Source organism: Gracilinanus agilis, chromosome 3, assembly GCF_016433145.1.
Source record: "Gracilinanus agilis isolate LMUSP501 chromosome 3, AgileGrace, whole genome shotgun sequence".
In the NCBI taxonomy this organism is placed as follows: domain Eukaryota; kingdom Metazoa; phylum Chordata; class Mammalia; order Didelphimorphia; family Didelphidae; genus Gracilinanus; species Gracilinanus agilis.
Window position 1 is genome coordinate 357,223,265 of NC_058132.1, and position 19,570 is coordinate 357,242,834.

Consider the following 19,570-nt stretch of genomic DNA (forward strand, 5'->3'; position numbering starts at 1 on the left):
TTTCTTTCTTTCTTTCTTTCTTTCTTTCTTTCTTTCTTTCTTTCTTTCTTTCTTTCTTTCTTTCTTTCTTTCTTTCTCTCCCTCCCTTTCTTTGTTTCTTTGTTTCTTTGTTTTTTGTTTCTTCCTTCCTCCTTCCCTTCCTTCCTTCCTTCATTTCATAATATCATTTAAAAAATACCCTTACCTTCTGTCTTAGAATAGATACTATATATCATTCCCAAAGCAAAATAATGATAAAGTCTGGGCAATTGGAGCTAAGTGACTTGCCTAGGGTTACCCAGCTAGGAAGTATCTGAGGTCAGGTTTGAACCTATGACCTCCTATCTGAAGGTGTGACTCTGTCCACTGAACCATCTAGCTGTTCCTTCAGTATCAATTCTTTTTTTTTCCCTTTTAAAACCCTTACCTTCCATCTTGGAGTCAAGGCAGAAGAGTAGTAAGGGTAGGCAATGGGGGTCAAGTGACTTGCCCAGGGTCATACAGCTGGGAAGTGTCTGAGGCAAGATTTGAACCTAGGACCTCCCATCTCTAGGCCTGGCTCTCAATCCACTGAACGACCCAGCTGCCCCCAGTATCTATTCTTAGACAGAAGAGTGAAAAAGGCTAGGCAATCAGGTTAAGTTACTTGCCTAGAGTCTCACAACTAGGAATTGTCTAACATCAGTTTGAGCCTACATCCTCCCAACTGCAGGCCTGGTGCTATATCTACTGTGCTGCCTAGCTACTCCTACAGTAGTTCTTTCAACTTAAGCAATCTTTGGAGGACCTCTGTTCTCAATCCTTCATTTTACAAGAGAGAAAACAGATACTTTACAAAAGAAGTTACTTGCCCAAGGTCATTCATCAAGCTGGTGGCCTAGCTGGAGTTAGGCCCCAAGTCAATTGAAATCCCAATTCTGTACTGTTTCTAATATCAATATAACTTATATAACAGTACTCTACACAACATTATTTTACAGTATCATTAACAGATTATAACTGAAGACTTCTTTAGCCAGTAAACATTATAACTGCTCTTAAACTGAATAAACAAGAGATGATCCTCGTTTAGAGGACAATCTCATTTACAAAACTGTAAAGAGGATGAAAACCTTTATTAGCACACAAAATAATAAAATAAAAAGAAAACCACCACCACCACCACCAACAACAACAAAATTTTTGAAAAGAAAATGAATCTGTGGAGCTAATCAGCTCCTCCAAGTCCAGCTAATGCAAATTACCCCAATAGTGTGTTAAGGGTGATGTTAAAGTCCCCTTCAGACTTTTGCTTAGTTATTGTTAACATGTGGAAGGAATTTGGATGAGTAGGTAGAAAGATCTTGCTGCCTGGGCTCAGCTGTGCCTCTGTCTTTTCTCCTTTCCACTCATTTACTCTGGAGAATTGGGAGAGGTTTGGGATTGGAAAAATGGGAAACAGTCTGGTAGTTTTTCATCAAATGATCATTAAACGTATCTAGCATTTGTTTTGAGATATTCCATTGAGAAGGAGGAGGAAGAGTCAAAGCGAATGCTCACCATGAGATAGAATAAAATTGGTCATGGAGACCTCAAGCCTGATGACCTGGAAGTTTAGTTCAAAGTAAAGAATAAATATAAAGACATTATCTATCTGGAATGATCCTGCCTTTTGTCTAAAAAACTTGATGCTTAGGGATGAGAATCTCTTGTTGGAGATTCATACATCTGCATGTGGAAAGAATGGTGCTATGGCACTAACAGGCTAATACTGTACTAGTCAGTCCAAGGAAAAGCTGGATGCTTATGTAAAAGAACTGGCATAAAAAGTTTCTGGCTTTGAACTTAGAGAGCATGGGAGTACCTATTTGTCTTATAAGAAAGAGAGAGGGGGCCATCTAGGTGGCTCAGTGGATTGAGAGTCAGGCCTAGACATGGGAGGTACTGAGTTCAACTTATCCCCCATTGCCTAGTCCTTAGCACTCTTCTGCCTTGGAACCAATACATGATATTAATCCTAAAACAGAAGGTAAAGGTTTTAAAAAAAGAGAAATAGCTAATACTTTCTATCCAAACTATAGACTGGACACATATCAGTCAATTAAACCATCTAGCACAGAATACACAAAGAGTAAACAAGTTTGTGTTAGAAACTAGGGTTTCACTATATGTACATCTCTCTGTCTATCATCAATCAATCAATCAATCTATCTATCTATCTATCTATCTATCTATCTATCTATCTATCTATCTATCTATCTATCTATCTATCCATCCATCTATCTATCCATCTATCTATCTATATTTTTATCTTTAGTTAATCCATAGCAGCTCTTTTTGTGGTGGCAAGAAATTGGAAACTGAAGGGATGCCCACCATTTGGGATATGACTGAACAAGTTGTGGTATATGATTGTGATACTGTAAGAAATGAATGAGCAGGATGGTTCCAGAAAAACATGGCAAAACTTGGATGAACTGATGCAAAATGAATTAAGCAGAATCACGGAACACTGCAAATAGTAACAGCAATATTGTAACCACAATCAACTGGGAAAGACTTAGCTTTGCTGATCAATACAATGATCCATGTGACTTATAAAGGGCTCCTGATGAAAAATGAAAAAAAAGAGAGAATTGATGAACTCTGAGTGCAGACTGAAGCATTTTCCCATTATTTTTCTTATTTGTTTTTCTTTCATAACTTGGCTAATGAAATATATTTTACATGACTTCATATAATGAATATCATATTTCTTGCCTTCTCAATGGGTAAGAGAAGGTGGTAAGAAGGGAAAAAAATTAGAAATAAAAATAAAAAAGAAATGAGAGGTCTAGAGCAGCATCTGGCAGGCACTATGTATCTACTAGAGACTAGTTGGAGTGCTACAAAACACCAAAAGTCATTAACATCCCTGAAGTTTCAAATTGCCCATTCATTGGTATGTTCTGGACATATGTATTACCAACACGTGTACTAGCTGGCTACATGTGTTCTTTATTTATGTTCCCTTTCTTTTTTCTTACTGATTGTTGTTGTTCAGTCATTCCAGTCATGTCCAATTCTTAATGACCCTATTTGAGCTCTGTTCAACTCTTTGTGACCCCATTTGGGGTTTCCTTGGCAAAGACAGTGTAGTGGTTTAATATTTCCTTACCCAGTTCGTGTTATGGATGAGGAAACAGAGGCAGAGTTAAGTGACTTGTCCAGGATCAAAAAATCAGTAACTATCTGAGGCTTGATTGAACTCAGGGTCTTTCTGACTCCAGGCCCAGTATTGGGCCATTTAGCTGCTATCAATCAATCAAGAATGGTCTATTACTTCACCTATCAGGATCTAAACAACTAAGCACCATGCTAGGTAACAGTGATAACAATGACAAAAACAAACAAACAAACAAAAAGTTGATGCCCTGTAGGGAGCTTATTTTGTCAAGGGAGCCAATCTATTAAATATAGAGGAATGCAAAAAATAGATACAGAGTGAATTCTATGTGATTTCTATGTGATATATGTGAATTTCTATGTGATATATGTGAATTCTATGTGATATATAGTGATACATGAGCTATGTCTGTAAGGAGACTAGAGATTCTAAGAGGGAGGGAAGGGGTGAGGGAGTTCACTCCAGCAAAGACATGGAGATGGATGGAATGTGTGTAAGGAAGACTAAGTAAGCCAGCATGGATGGATCAAGTGTATGGAATAGAGTAATGTGTAAGAAGACTAGTGTGTGTATACCTGTGTGTGTTTGTGTGTGTATGTGTGTGTGTGTGTGTGTGTGTGTGTGTGTGAGAGAGAGAGAGAGAGAGAGAGAGAATGAGAGAGAAAATGAGAGAGAGAAAGAGAGAGATGGAGAGACAGAGAAAGACAGAGAGAGAAAGTGTGTATGTGAATGTATGTATTGGGAGGAACAATCAGTGCAAAGTCATGGAAATAAGAAATTAAGTGCTGTTATGATGGTGAATAAGAAGGCCAATTTGGCAGCATAAGGAATATGAAGAGGAATAATGTATATAAAGTCTAAAAAAGTATATTAGAACTAAATTATGAAGGGAAATAAATGTCCAACAAAGGAATTTAGACTTAATCTAGCCAATAAGTAACCCCTTGAATTTATTGAAAAAGTGAATGACATGGTCAGGCATGCACATCAGGAAAATCAGTCTGTGATTATTGAAGATGCATTAGAGGTGGGGAGGGCCCTGAGGCAGGGAGGCCAATATACAGGCTATTGTCATAGTTTACATGAGCCTGAAATAGGATGGTGTCTGTGTGGGTGGATGAAAGGGGAGAGATTCATGAAGTTTGAAATAATAAGATTCAGTGTCAACAAATTAGATATAAGGGATTGAATGGGACTAAAAAATCACCAAACCCTGCTGGAAAGTCTCAAAACCCCACAGTAATATAATCTGGCCAATAATCAGAGCTGAGAATTACATGGCTAGCAGTTTTGCTGAGGCAGCCTTAACTCCTCTCAGCATTGGTTTACTTATTATTGTTATACTGCTTATTATACATGTGTAAGTATTGTTCCTATTAAGCTAATTGTCCCTTGTAATGTTCTGCCTAATGTCATGTTGCTACAGAACAAATTAATGTTGTTAGATAGGATATGCCTGTACACTACACCATTTCTCTCACTTTGTATACATTTGAAAAATACATGAATAAAACAAGCTACCTGACAGTTCTTACATAATGTGGTATGTACATACATCTGGACAGTAAATAGGAACTGTAACCAGGAAATCAAATCACAAAAGTAATCAGCCAGAAGATGGAAGGCAGGGGCAGGGTGGGAATAGTACTTCTAGTGATATTTGAGGTATATATTTATCACAGTGGATGGAACACTGGCCTAGAGTTGGGGTGACAGGAGGTTAAATGCAGCCCCAGAGGTTTACTAGCTATGTGACCCTGAACAATTCATTTAACTTCTATTTGCCTCAGTTTCCTCAACTATAAAATGATAATAATAATACCTGGTCCTACTTATTTCCCTTTGTATCCCTTCTTATAAATCTTTCCAAGTTGTTGTTGTTGTTGTTGTGTGTGTGTGTGTGTGTGTGTGTGTGTGCGTGTGTGTGTGTGTGTGTGTGTGATTATCTTGTTATTTCTTGTGGCACAGTAGAAGCATTTTATCACAACTTGTTCATCCCTTCTCCAACTGATGGACATCTCTTCAATTTCCAATTCTTTGCTACCACAAAGAGAGCTGCTGTAAATACTTTAGAACATATAGATTCTTTTCCTTTTTCCTTGATCACTTTAGGAAATAAACCTAATAGAAATATTGTTAGGTAAAAAGATATAAAAGTTTTATAACTCTTTGGGTATGGTTACATATTGTTCTCCAAAATGGTTGGATCAATTCACAGTTTCACCAATAATGTATTAATGACTCTATTTTTCTACATCCCTTTCAATATTTGTCATTTTGTACTTTTATAATTTTAGTCAATCTGACAGGTGTGTACCACCTATATCATAATACTCATCTTTTTGGGGAGGGGTCAGAAGGGAAAAACAAAGAATGAGGTATAGATTTTTGGATATAGCTAATGTGAAAATTTGTTCCTCTTGGATAAACATATTTGTTATAATTTATCACATATTCATAACAATTCACATGTATATTATTATATATGTTATACATATTATATTATGTATATATAATATGTTGTGTATAAAATACACTTATATATAGTATGTGATATATTATGTATGCTATATACATAATGTATATTATGCATATTACAAATATTATAGTATATTCATGATATAATGTACTATATATGCTATAAAATAATATATTTCACGTTACATATATATATATGTTCATATATATATATATATAAATCCTACCTCAAAAGAAAAAAATATAAATCATATATCAAAAGAAACCTTGCACTAAGGATTTGTTTGAGTTCATGAAGTCACTCAAATAAAATCCAAGCTCTGAAAAAAAATAAAGCAAATTGCAAATTAAAAAAAGAAAAGTAAGACGGGCAGCTAGGTGGCTCAGTGGATAAAGAGACAGGTCTAGAGACAAGCGGTCCTGGATTCAAATGTGACTTCGGATATTTCCTAGCTGTGTGCTCCTGAGCAAGTCATGTAATCCCAGTTGCCTAGCCCTTATTGCTCTTTCTGCCATGGAACCAATACATAGTATTGAGTCTAAGATGGAAGGTAAGTGTCCATACATCTCCTTCCACAAGTCTTGGTGCTGGAGCAGCAGCCAATGAAGGCAGCAATGGATTGTTGAAGCATCTCTCTCAGATATGGAGACAACGAAGGACCCAAGAGAGCAGGAAGGGAACTGGGATATGAAGTTTGGTGATGTAACTGGAAGAATCTTAAGTGGGGTGAATTACCCCATAGGACCCCAAGAGAGGAACAGTTAAGAGTAGTTAAGAATATGGGTATATAAGCAGCACCCTGAGCTGAGTGACTTTCATTCTTTCCTGGGATGGGGTGCTGGGTGGAGGAGGGAAGCGGAATAATTATTATCACTACTGCTTTCTGAGGTCTAGCATAACTCTGACCAGCAGTGCTTGGTGGAATTCAGCCTTTACCCATACTGATTTCCTATAAGACTGTCACACTGACCCTGATTTCATTACTGCTGAAATCAGCTAGCGGCAATTTCAACCTGAACTTCAATATCTTTGGATCTCCAATCAAGATCATCTTTAAACCATCTTGCTTTAGCATTTGATTAGCTTGTGAGGAAGTGAGAGAAACAAGTTCCTGGTGTGGGGCTTCTGCCCCATTAGGGGAGAAGTCATCCTGTCAGCAACTAAGAGCTTTAGACAGATTTGGCCTTACCCTATTTCCTATTATTATGTATCAACCCTTTCCCTTCAAGATCATTAAATCCTTATTTTAAGTAAGGCAGTTGGTGTGAGATCTTCTGAGATAAACTACATTAGCCTAATACATATGTTACCAAAGCCATCCTCCATCTTGCCAGTCTCTGGGACAGGTGAGATCTCGAAAGATAGGAATCAGCTTTGAAGACATCCTGAGCCAATTTCTCATTCTTGTTTAGGGGATAAACCTCAAACAGCTAAAGTCATCAATTTCCTGTGAAGTTATTCCCTTTTAATATCAAGTTCAGCCCTGAAAAGCTTATCAGATAAGCAGCCATTACTGTTCCCAAATCATTTCAGTTAGATCAGCTCCCAGAGTCCTAAATTGCCAAAGGGAGGGGGAGTTGGTGTTCCATCTACTAGCTTCCCATTCCCCACCTGAGGCTTAAGTTTTCAGTCAGAGCTCTGGACCTACAAACTGCATTCTTACAGTGAGCATTGTGACCCATTATGAATTATAGTAAAGTGTGAATAGAAGGTATCTTATTTGTAGTGTAGAAAGCATTCCCACAACCACACCCCAAAAAAATAAAGAGATTAAAATGTGGAACCAACAGACTGAAAGAGACTATCTGACTTTGGTGCCACTGGTGCTGATTTTTGCACTTTTTCCCTTGTAGTCTCATCCTGGGGTCATTGATGATGTGATACCATAGCCAGTCTCCTAGTGCTTACCTGAATTTTATCAATTTGAGCTTGCTCCTGATTCAGGCTCCCAGAGGCAGGGTGTTTTGAGTAGAGTGGGGTGCCTCAGACAACCTAAAGCCTGTAGCCCTTAATCATATGATTACTTTTAGGATTATTATTACTAGATCAAGCAACAAACACCAGAATAAACTTCTTATAGCAATTTATTCTTTGGGAGAAAGTTGGCTGATTTGTTAAAGCCAAATTAATTCTTTAAGACCTTGAAGATGATGGCATGAATAACAAGGTCTATATGTCCAAAAGTACCATGGCAGCCCAAAAATGCTAACAAAATTCCCAAAACTCATGTAGCTTCGTAGTCAATAGTCTGAGAATAGACAGGAACAAGCTTCATACATAAATACTTCATTGATTTGAATTTATCATAGGTCATCAGTTTAAAAATTTCTTAAAGCTAGTTCTTTCTTTTTGGTTTTCACCTGGTGACAAAATCTTCTTCAAGGTCAGGTGATGGAGTATAATAGTTTTCACTACAGTATTATGCAAGAGGTCCCCAAAGGGTCATTTTTATGGTTATAGATTTATGAAAATAATTTAAAGCTATTAAAATAATAGCTAATATTTACATAACAGTGTAAAGTTTGAAAACAGCTTTATAAATATTGTCTAATTTGGTTATTTGTTTTTTTATTTTAGGTACTGGTAAAAAGTAAGGCTAGGGAGCTCCCTTTATTCAACCATTATGATAGTGTGAGAAAGTAGGAAGGAACAACCAATCATCCCAATCCAGTTTCTTTTTTAATTTTTTTAAAATTTAGAATATTTTCCCACGGTTACATGATTCATGATCCCCCTCCCCACACTCTTTCTTCCCCACTCCTGAATCCAACAAGCAGGTTGGATTATACATGTATCATTATTCCCAATCTAGTTTTATAGGAAGAATCCATGATATGGTGAATATCAGGTTGATTTTGGAATTGAGTCAAGTTCTACTTCTGATACATAGTTGTCCTGGGAAAATTATTGAATCTTTCATTGACTTGCATCGCTAAGACTCAGAGCTAATCCACATGAGTAGAAGTTTATTTATTTATTTATTAATCAGCATCTCATTATATCAATGCAGCCACAAGTCCTATGTCATCTATTTTTGTAGCCATTTGTAGGGCTTAATTAAAACAATTTTCAATGTCCCTTTGGAAATGCCCTCAGCTATGAAATCATATTCATTATATGATCTCTGAGGTTATTTCTAGCTTGAAAATACTTTTAGCCATTCTATGATCTAGAGGTGGACTAGATTTTAGAGCTCACCTAGTCATTACCCCCATTTTGCAGGTAAATAAACTGAGACTCAGAGGTTATTGAGTATCAGAGGTTTGGCAATTTTTCTCAAGGTCATACAAAAAGTAAATAGAGAACATGGAATTCAGACTCAAATTCTATGACTCCATATTCAAATTTTCTTTCTAGTGTACCATTCTCCAGTTGTAAATTCTGGTTTTGGAAAGATTCAGGGGAAGAGTGAAGGTGATTGTGCACACTTATAGGTAATTTGATGACAACTAAGGAATCTCACATTCCTGACCTGACATATAAAGGATGGTATCATCCTTCCCATGTTTTGTTCTTTAATAGATTTACCCACATGTCCCTATCCACCCCTAAAATTTCCAATTTTGGAAATTCCACTAAGACCAAAACCTTTCAGAAATAAAAGAAAAAATGCAAAACATTATCTGTCTTAAAAATCAATACTGTGTATATTGGTTCTAAGGCAGAAGAGTGGTAAGGGCTAAGCAATGGGAGTTAAGTGACTTGTCCAGCGTCACAAAGCTGAGAAGTGTCTGAGTTCATATTTGAACCCAGGATCTTCCATCTCTAAGCCTGATTCTCAATCCACTGAGCCACCTATCTATCCCTCAGAATTTTAAAAATTAAAATAATTGCAAATTGTTCATGTCTAAAAGTTTTTTTTAGAAACCACTAACAATATTTCCTTTTATAAAATAAAATTTACAAATATTTATGAAATAAAATAAAATAAACCAACCTTGATAGAATTAAAATGCTTCTCTCACACCCAGAGGTGATATAGCATACTAATTACTAATGCCTGATTATTGTTAGGAGGGATGATAGCTCATGAAATTCCCCAGCGAGGGAATTTATAAATAAACAATTCCCAGGGCTTTTAAAGTTCATTTACAAACATTTCTTTTTCTTTATCAAACAGACACTTCTTCGTTTAAGTTCTTCACTATTCTTTCAGGTCATCAAAAAGAAGTTTTTTCTTGCTTTGCAATCTTAAATATGTTACCTTCAAATAATAATACTGGATCCATTAATGGCTGGTTTCTTCCCTTTCTTTTTTCTCCCTGTCTTCTGTAATCTTGAAATGTTGCTTTCAAACATATCCACTCTAACCACATGCAGACTCGAATCACCATTGCTTACTAATGTCTTCTGAGCTCTTGCAAAGTAAATCTGACATCACTGAGTAAAGCTAATCTATATTTTGTAATTGTATGAAAATCAAAGCATCTTTGCTACTTACTGGAAATGCAAGAGTGAACAGTTGAATGATTAGCTAACCTAAGCTCATGGTTAGGCATCAGTAGATGGTTTCATTTTCCTGTTAATTATTCACTAACTGAACGAATCAGCAAGACACAAAGATATAGACAGCTTTAGCCACAGAAAAAATGAAACATACCTTTGAAGGGCAAGATAAGATTGTTGTTCAGTCTTTTCAGTCATGTCTGATTCTTGGTGACTCCATTTTTGGTTTTCTTCACAAAGATACTATAATGTTTTGCCATTTCCTTCTCAAGTTCATTTTACAGATGAAGAAACTGAGGCAAACAGGATGAATGACTTGCTTAGGATCACACAGCTAGTAAGCGTTTAAGGTTGTATTTGAATTCAGGTCTTTCGGATTCCAGCTCTGGAGCTCTCACCACTCCTGGTATGTGTGTTAATTGAAGAATATGCCCCAGAAAGTAATTTGGCAATCTTTGAGAAAATTTCAGTAGAACTGTGAAAACAGAAATAAGCCTGAGAAGGCTTAAATACAAAGAGGGCAGTAAGGAAATTGTTGTTTAGTTATTTCGATTGTGCACCACTCTTCATTACCCCATGTGGGCTTTTCTTGGCAAAGATACTAGAGTGATTTGCCATTTCCTTCTCTATCTCTTTCCAGATGAGGAAACTGAGACAAACAGGTTGAAATGACTTACCCAGGATCAGATAGCTAGTAAGTATCTGAGAATGGATTGATCTCAATTTTTCCTTACTCCAAGCCTGACACACTATCTACTGTGCTAGTAGTAGTAGCCTTACTAAGCTAACTGAAGAGCTTAAAGTCTTTTATTTGTTTTGCCAGTAAATATATCACAGGTACAAAATAAGACTATTGAATTGTCCAATATATGGAAGAAGCCATCAGTGAAACTGGAAATTAATTCAAGGTTTCTCAACTATTGGCTATATTAATCATTCAATTGACAAGCATTTATTAAGCACCTAATATATGCCAGAGGATAAAAATACAAAGAATGAAAGTGAAGTGTATGGAAGAAGCAGAGAATTATTCTTACAGTGGTAAACTAGATTATTGTAAATACAGGGTGTTTCAAAAATCTTGGTGCAGTTTTAAGACCATAAGGCTGTTAGAGATTAAAGTTGTGCCAAGATTTTTGAGTCAGCGTCTCTGGTGGTTTTATCCCTCTCTTGTCACCATCACCAGAAAAAATCTCCAAGTGAGTATAAAAAGCAGGATTATACATACAATGATATTGTGAAAAGAGAACTGGGTTTTTGAGTTGGAAGATTCGAGGCTGAGTCCTCTGCTACTTAGGAGCTGTCAAAGAAATCTTCTGAGATTCAATTTCTTCATCTACAAAGTGGGAATAATCATACTTGCACTACCCTCCTTGTGACTACTTTGTGAAGATAAAAGAAATAATGAATGCAAAGATCTCAGTAAACTATGAAGTGCTATATTAGTGGGAGTTATTGAGATAATACATGTAAAATACTTTGCAAATCTTCAAGTGGGATATAAGCATCAGCTATTATGTTTGTCTCATCCTCATCTTTTTGGTAGCATTTTGTTGGTAATGGTTCTGGGACAAACCACTAACTCATTATTCTTTTATGTTTAGTGAGCTGAGGACCATTGAGGAGGTGGATAAAATGATGACTTTTTGTAATTTAGTAAAAGTATTTAAAATATAAGCTCATCATTTGTAGGCTCATGGAAAGCATCCTCCATGCAATTCTTATGGTATGTAGGATAATGGAAGGCTATACACCACAAACTATTTCCACATGGTTTTGATTTCATCTGCTATTTCTCAATATTTTGCAGACTTTTTAGGTTTTGAAAGGCAGGACTGCCTTGAAGGAGGTTCAACCTTAGACCCTATATGAAAAATGTTTGGGGTTTAAGCTACCCCATGTTGGGAGAACTCATATTGGTACTATAAAAGAATATGGGACATCTTATTCTGAGCTGTACCTATATCTATAGCAGGTCTCAAAGATGTATAATATCTGGAATAATGTTGGGGCACTGGTAAGGGAAGTTAGAAAGCCAAATATCCTATTTGGGGAAAGGATTGCCTCTTGGAGTTGACTTGTTTGACTTGTTTGTCTACTTGATACTTATTTTACTGTTTCTCTTTGGTTGAATGCCAGGTGAAAGCAGCTGGCTTCTGTTTAGGGACCAAGATATATGCAAAATATACTAGAATCACAGTGGTGGGGAGGGAGAATGGTTAAAGACATGATCACACTGTGAGGGGCATACTTGCTTTATAATGGAACAATAGATTCAAAGCATCCACTTCAATTTACTCTCATTCCAGAACATAGAGTAGAATGGTGGAAGGTATTTCTGGAAAAAAAATATTTGAGTTTGTTTCTTTCTCTGTCTTTCTCAACTGCATATAGTTTTGTAAGTTAAATATGCGTGTGATGTAATTCCACGATAGTGCCATTTATCAAACTCAGTTGGAAGGATATATATCATCAACAAAATTTATATTAGTGTGATTATAATGCCAAGATAATCAGCACTATTAATGTTTAAAAATACCTCTGCTTCTAAGGAGCTTTGTCTTTCTTCAATATTAATTCAGGAGCAATACTCGTCATAGAGATTTTCTTGATCCTTCTCCATTCCTGCTTTCTTCACCAAATTACCTCATATTTACTTTTCTATGGATATATTCTATTCTCCAGTAGGCAATGAGCCCCCTGAGGACAAGGATAGTTTTTAGTACAGTGCCTTATACATATAATAGGGAGCAGACCTGTGATTGCTTTGGCATAAGAAGCTCCCACATGAGAAAACTCCCTCTACCATTGTGGACTGACACTCTCTGAAACTTATAGACTTATAGATGATAAATGTTGAAATGAATATGAAATTAAATCATTCACTAAGACATCATGTGTACTACTTAACATTTCCTTCAGTGACATAAAAGGATTCATGACATGCCTATCATATTTACAAATAACATAAAGCTATGAGGAATAGTTAATATATTGAATAACATAATCAGTATCTAAAAAAATCTTAACAGGCTAGATAGAGCATTGAACTGAATCTAATAAGATGAAATTGAATAGGGACAAATGTAAAGTGCTCCACTTGCTTTCAAAAAATCAAATTCATTGGGATAGATTTGGGGAAGCAGTATACCTTTGTATCCCTTAGCAATAAATTTAACAACTATTTTCCTGTTTGTATAATGAGGGGATCAGACAAAATGGCTTCATAAATCCCTTCAAGTTTTGGATCTATGATCTTATTTCTATAATTCTATGTTTTTGGATTTTACTGGCATTCAAGATCAATATAGGTCAGCAATATAATATGACAGCCAATAGCACCAGTGAATTCTTGGGCTATATTAAGGTATTTATGGATAGATTCCAGACAAAAGTGGGTGATAGTTGCTCTGTACTCTTCTCTATAGGAAAACTACAGAAATATTGTTTTCAGTTTTGGGTACCACAGTTTTAAGGACTTTGATAAACTGGAGGTCATCCAAAGGAGGGTAATCAGTAAGGTAAAGAACCTTGCGTCTATATCATATGAGGATAAGTTGAAGGAAGAGATGAAGTAAGGAAGTGGAGAAAAGAATAAGAAGATATATAAGAAAATAAGACCAAGGTGGAGCATGATTGCTCTTTTCTAGTATTTGAAAGACTCATATGGAAGAAAAGTTATACTTATTCTGTTGGTTTCAGAGGGAATAATCAAGAGAAGAGAGTCAAAACTCCTGGAAAGGAAATTTAGGCTTAATGTCAGGAAAACCTTCCTAATAATAAGAGTTGTCCAGATGTAGAATGGCCCAACTTTGGATTTGCTGGGTTCTTTTCCTTCAAGGTCTTCAAAGATGGCTGACTACTTGTCAAGTATGTTATAGTCCTTTTTAAGTGTGTGTTGGTATAAGAAAACCCACCAGAATCCTATTAACACAAATTCTTTGATCCTATGATTCTGCCCTCATTTGCTCTCGAAGACCACGAGTCCTTTTGTCCTGCTTTTGCAGTTGAAATCTCTCATGTATTTTTAAAACCCTTATCTCCTGCCTTGGAAGTTCCAAGGCAGAAGAGTGTCAAATGTTAGGCATTTGGGATTAACTGATTTGCCCAGGTCCATAAAGCTAAGACAGTCTGAGGCCAGATTTGAATCTAGGTCCCCTTGACTGCAGGCCTGACACTCTATCCAATGAACCTTCTAACTGTCCCTATATATTTTGTTAAGCCCAATTATAATATAAGTTCCTTAAGATCAAGTACTGTATTGCTTCTCAATATGTATCCCTAGTGCTTAGCTGGTTGCTTTGAGCATAGCACTTAATAAAGACATTTTGTTCATTGCCATTTATTCATATTCAATGCATATGCTAACATTTCATTCAAATAAATAGTATTTTCTGGGGGAGACAATACCTTTTGTAGTATTTCTCCTACCTGGCTCACCAGATGTTATAGGGGATTTGGAAGGGAGGTAATATGGGATTAGGTAGAATGTAATATGAGGCTGAAGCTAGGGATAATAACTGGTAGGATCAGGGAATAAGACACAGCAAGGGATCCAAGGCTGAAGGTAATCAAGTGAATAGACTAGGTAGTAGGGAAGTTAAGACAATATAGTGGATGAGGAAGGTTCAATGATGAAGGATGGCAGTTGAGGTGGTAGGAGAAATAAGGGAATGTCTGAGTTCAGGGAGAATAACACTGAGGTAACATGGATTGCCAGGGAGAGGATGAACTAATCTAAACAGGCAGACAGCAGTAGGGAATACAGACTAGAACTTAGGCTAAAGACAAACACTGAAGGGAAATAGACTGATTGAAATTAACTACAGGCTTTAGTTAATATCACAGGAAGGGACTTGTTTTGAAGTTACACTTCCTTCAAGATGGATACCCCTGCTTCCCTCAAACCCAGAGTATGTTGATTCTATTCCTCTTCTTTTCTTTCTTACTAATTAACTAATGAAGTAACTAAAAAGGTCTGTTTTAAACACAAAGGGGTTTATTGTCTTCTCAGGATAGATTGTCAGGGTAAAAGGATCAAGGAAACCCTAACAGCTGCTTAGAGAAACCTCAGGTGGGGGAAGGGAAGCAGGAAAGAAGTCTGAAAAAGGTTTTGCCTTTACTCAGCTCTCAAGGTGATTTTGAAATCAAAAGGGATTAGGATGATGGATACAAAACCTCTCTAGATAAATTACTGCAAGGGTAGGGCTAAACTCTCACAGATTTGAACTAACTTTCTGATTCACTCTCCTTATTCACTCCTCTCAGACATTTAGGTAAGGGAAATGAAGGTAGGAAATGAGGTAGGATAGGGAGATTCAAAGGTTTTATCTAATTAACAAATTTCAAAAGACACTCCAAAGCTAGGCTAGGTTTTTCAATCTCCAGAAGGAGCTTGGCTGGCCCTGGTTCCCTCCACGAGTTTCCAGGTCCAACTAAAACTTTTCCCCAAGATTCTAAACTCCTAACTGACATTAGAACTCAGCCAAAGCCTGCAAAACTGTTATGCCCCACCTCCCCCACTACAATTTTTATCAGTTGACAAAAAAAAATACAACAAAAAACAAAATAAAACAAAAGTTTAAAGATAGCTGAGGATGGCTAATTCAAGGATTGTTTATACCAATTACACAAGTGCTTGACATAGCAATTAGTTTGAGACAAACATCCTCCCTAAGGAAACAAGCAATTGTTCCATTTCTCACCATATGAGCAAGAGCTCATACCCAAGGAAGCAAGAGATAGAGCTTATAAACTGTATTTAGGAATAATTCTTAATATGCTTTCTTGGATAGATTATCATGTCTATTGAAGTGTTACTATAGTTATCAGCTTCTATAGAGGAAAAATGATATTAAAAATCTAATACTGGAGAGAGAAATTCATTAGGCTTGATTTTATAGTTCTACAAAGTATTTATATATATATACACACACATTTAGACACATATATAGTTAAAGGTCTTTTTTTCCATTTCAATGCTTTCCATTGTTGTGGCAGTAGCTCAGTAGCTTGGTTGACTGATTTCTTTGTCTTTGAGGAATACTGCCTGTATTTTTGTTAGAGGATTCTTATTCTGAAAGTGACAGTCAAACTTGCATATTACTGGAGATATTTGAAATGTTCTTTTCAAAGTATTTTTTCCTCCAATATCTGTGATTATGGAAATGGTCCTTAATGTGTATACTACTATATTAAGTGAATATTTAAATATTTATGAACATGACAATTGCTTATTTTAACTTAGAAGAAAACTACATCTATTTTGCTTAGCAAAGCAGCTTGGAAGTTTATAAGTGGTAGAAATTAAAAGAAAACCATTTTGGGTGAATGGCCCTATTTGCTCAAAACTGTTTTAATTGGGATACAGCATGGTACAGTGGAACCTAGATCCTCTGAGAGTCAATGCACTTCCCATCATACCACAATGCCTTCAACTGAAATTGTTACAGGCAATTATTGATGTTTACTATCAATATGATCATGGGGCAAAATACTTGACCACGTCAGGCCTCAGTTTCCTCATTTGTAAAATGAGAGCATTTCACTAGATGGCTTCTAAGTTTTCTTGGACTGTGATCTAATCAACTACTTTTCAAAGAATTGAAAGGGATATTTTAACCCAATTTTCCATTTGAAGGGGTCAAAGGATGCTTTTCTTACTTCTATGTGAGATGAGGTCATAGAGAGGTGTGGATATCTAAAAGGCAGTATGGTACATTAGATTTGAAGTCAGGAATCTTAGAATCATAAATTGGTAGCTGGAGTTACTTTATAGGCTAGGTGATCCAACCCTCTCATTTTACTGATGAGGAAATTGAGGCTTAGATGTAAAGTTATTTGACAAAGGTCACACAGGTGGTAAGTAGCAGGGTCATGATATATGATATAATATGATATCAAATCCCTTTTAAATCCAGCACTTTGCCCACTCTACCAGTATGGCAAACTGTCTTGATTCAGACACTTACTTTGTGTGACACTGGGCAAGTCTCTTGGCCTCTCTCTATATCAATTTCCTTACTCATAAAAGGATAGGATTGGGCTAGATGGTCTCTAGGATCTTTAGGATCTATGATCTGATGACCTCTTAGCCATTCCCTGCTATGAAAGGGTGTTTCTGCTTAGTTTTTGTGAAAGGTCTAGAAATTGCTAGGAGAGGTGTTTTACAATTCCTAGCTTCCTTTCAGACAGCTTGGTATGCTATCTCCTGCCCACCAGTCATCTGCTGTCACTCATACCACCTGCTCTTGACTCATACCACAGCTCTTGGGGCCATCTTGCTTTCTATCTGCCCCCTACTTCCTTGTGGGTGGTGATTACAGCCTACTATGAGTGCTAAGAGGGTGATGCCACCCTTAGCTTGTGATACTCCCCTCCACCCTTCCTTATTCTACTCATCAGTCTGTCAAACAGGTCTCTATTTAGCAATTTCCTATTAAGGGAGTCCCAGGAATAATTATGGGGCATAAAAATGTTTTGCCTCTTTCCACCAGTGTTCCCAAGTGGCTCAGCTGTCAGTCTGCATCAAATTAGCCCACCATGGTTTCAATTGGCTGTTATATTACCCTAAACTGCCTGATGGTGATTGACAACTCAGCCAGCCAGTGACAAGAGAGACAGGTTTTCCAAATCCCTCTGCTCTCTGTTAAATTCAACACAAGAAAGTCAGGACAGCTGAAGAAAAGAAATATATGCTGTGCTACTCTGAGAACACTGACAGGACAGTTGACACTACAACATCCTCAGATTGCTACTTATGGGCTCTTTATCCATCATATAAACAACTTGGGGTGGAGGGAGGATTCATATAAGAGGATATTTTTCAGCTCTGATCCTGGCAACCCGAAATGACACAAGACCTATGGCTATTACACATTTGTTTCAGTATTGTCATACAATCCAGACACATCATCAGTATTTCTTTTAACCATTCAATAGAAAGAATAAAATGCTGATTGTTCACAAAATATCCTATTGGTCCCTGAGGAGATACAAAGATTAATAAGACAAAAAGAATAGACTAAGAGCAAAAGAATAGTCTACATTGTCCTACTAAATTTTGATCCCAACAGTTATGTTATTCTAGGTTAGCTGTAATTTACAGCCCCACAAAAATTGTTTAGAATGACATTTCTTATCTTGCCTTGTTTGCCTGGGAATGAAAATCTCAGAATGACACAGAAAATATCCCCCAAATTCAGTTGATTTTTAGAGATATAGGGCACAGTTTCCTGGGAAAGAGCAATTCTGCATTTCTTGTGGTTCTCCATGTTTTATTCCTTATGTGATAACTTTAATAAAAAGAAAAAAATTATGTGTCCTTCATGTTCATATAGTATGGTAATATGTGTTCATATCTTTATAGGATAGAGAAACTACAGTTTCAGTATTTGTCTCTCTCTCTCTCTCTCTCTCTCAGTATTTCTCTCTCTCTCTCTCTCTCTCTCTCTCTCTCTCTCTCTCTCTCTCTCTCTCTCTCTCTCCCTCTCTCTCTCTCTCTCCTACAAAATTCCAGTCTTGCTTTGAATTCTCTGTCTGAAAAAACTCTTTTTTCTAGCTATGCATCTTCTGATTGAATATTTCCTTAGATTTTTTGTTTGTTTATGATTGCCAAAGTGATCTCTTTTGTTTCTTTACTTTCATATTGACCTATACAATGTCTGAAAACAAGTTCTTTCAGGATGCCCAGCTGGAAGGAAGCAGTCCACTTTTTTTTTTAAACCCTTACCTTCCGTCTTGGAGTCAATACTGTGTATTGGCTCCAAGGCAGAAGAGTGGTAAGGGTAGGCAATGGGGGTCAAGTGACTTGCCCAGGGTCACACAGCTAGGAAGTGGATGAGGTCAGATTTGAACCTAGGACCTCCCATCTCTAGGCCTGACTCTCAATCCACTGAACTACCCAGCTGCCCCCCAAGCAGTCCACTTTTAATGATACTAAAGGGCTAGATAGAAAGGGAGTCAGTTACGTTGTGGCAAAGACAGATCACAAAGTTAACAGTAGGTTGTGAAAGGAATTATTCCAGGAAACATGATTTGGAAGAGTTGTAAAATTAGGCAAGGAGTGTGGATATTTGGTTAGGAATTGGAGATTTGAGATTTTATTGAAGTATTTGACAACAATGGACAAGACAGAGAGACAATATGAACAAAATGAACCAAGTGAATTTAAAAAAAACTGGTTGATTAAGTAGACCCAAAGAGAATTCAGTGCATCAGAATCAATTTGGAAGGAAGTCTCTAGTTCAGTACCCTAGAAGACTGTTCTTGGATCTGTGCTATTTAACATGGCTTCTCAGGGCTTCACTACTTGGCTGTCTGGCTTCACATCTGCTCTGGAATTCTGGCTTTAAGGTTATTATGGCTTGATTCTGGGTCTAGTAGAAATCCCACCAATTGCAACTAGAACTGAAAAGGATAAGCAAAACAAAACAAAACAAAACTCCAAGTCTGGTCGAGTTAAAATTTTTTGTAATAAGGAATTCTCAAATGAGGAGACTCCTTATAATGATATAAATTGA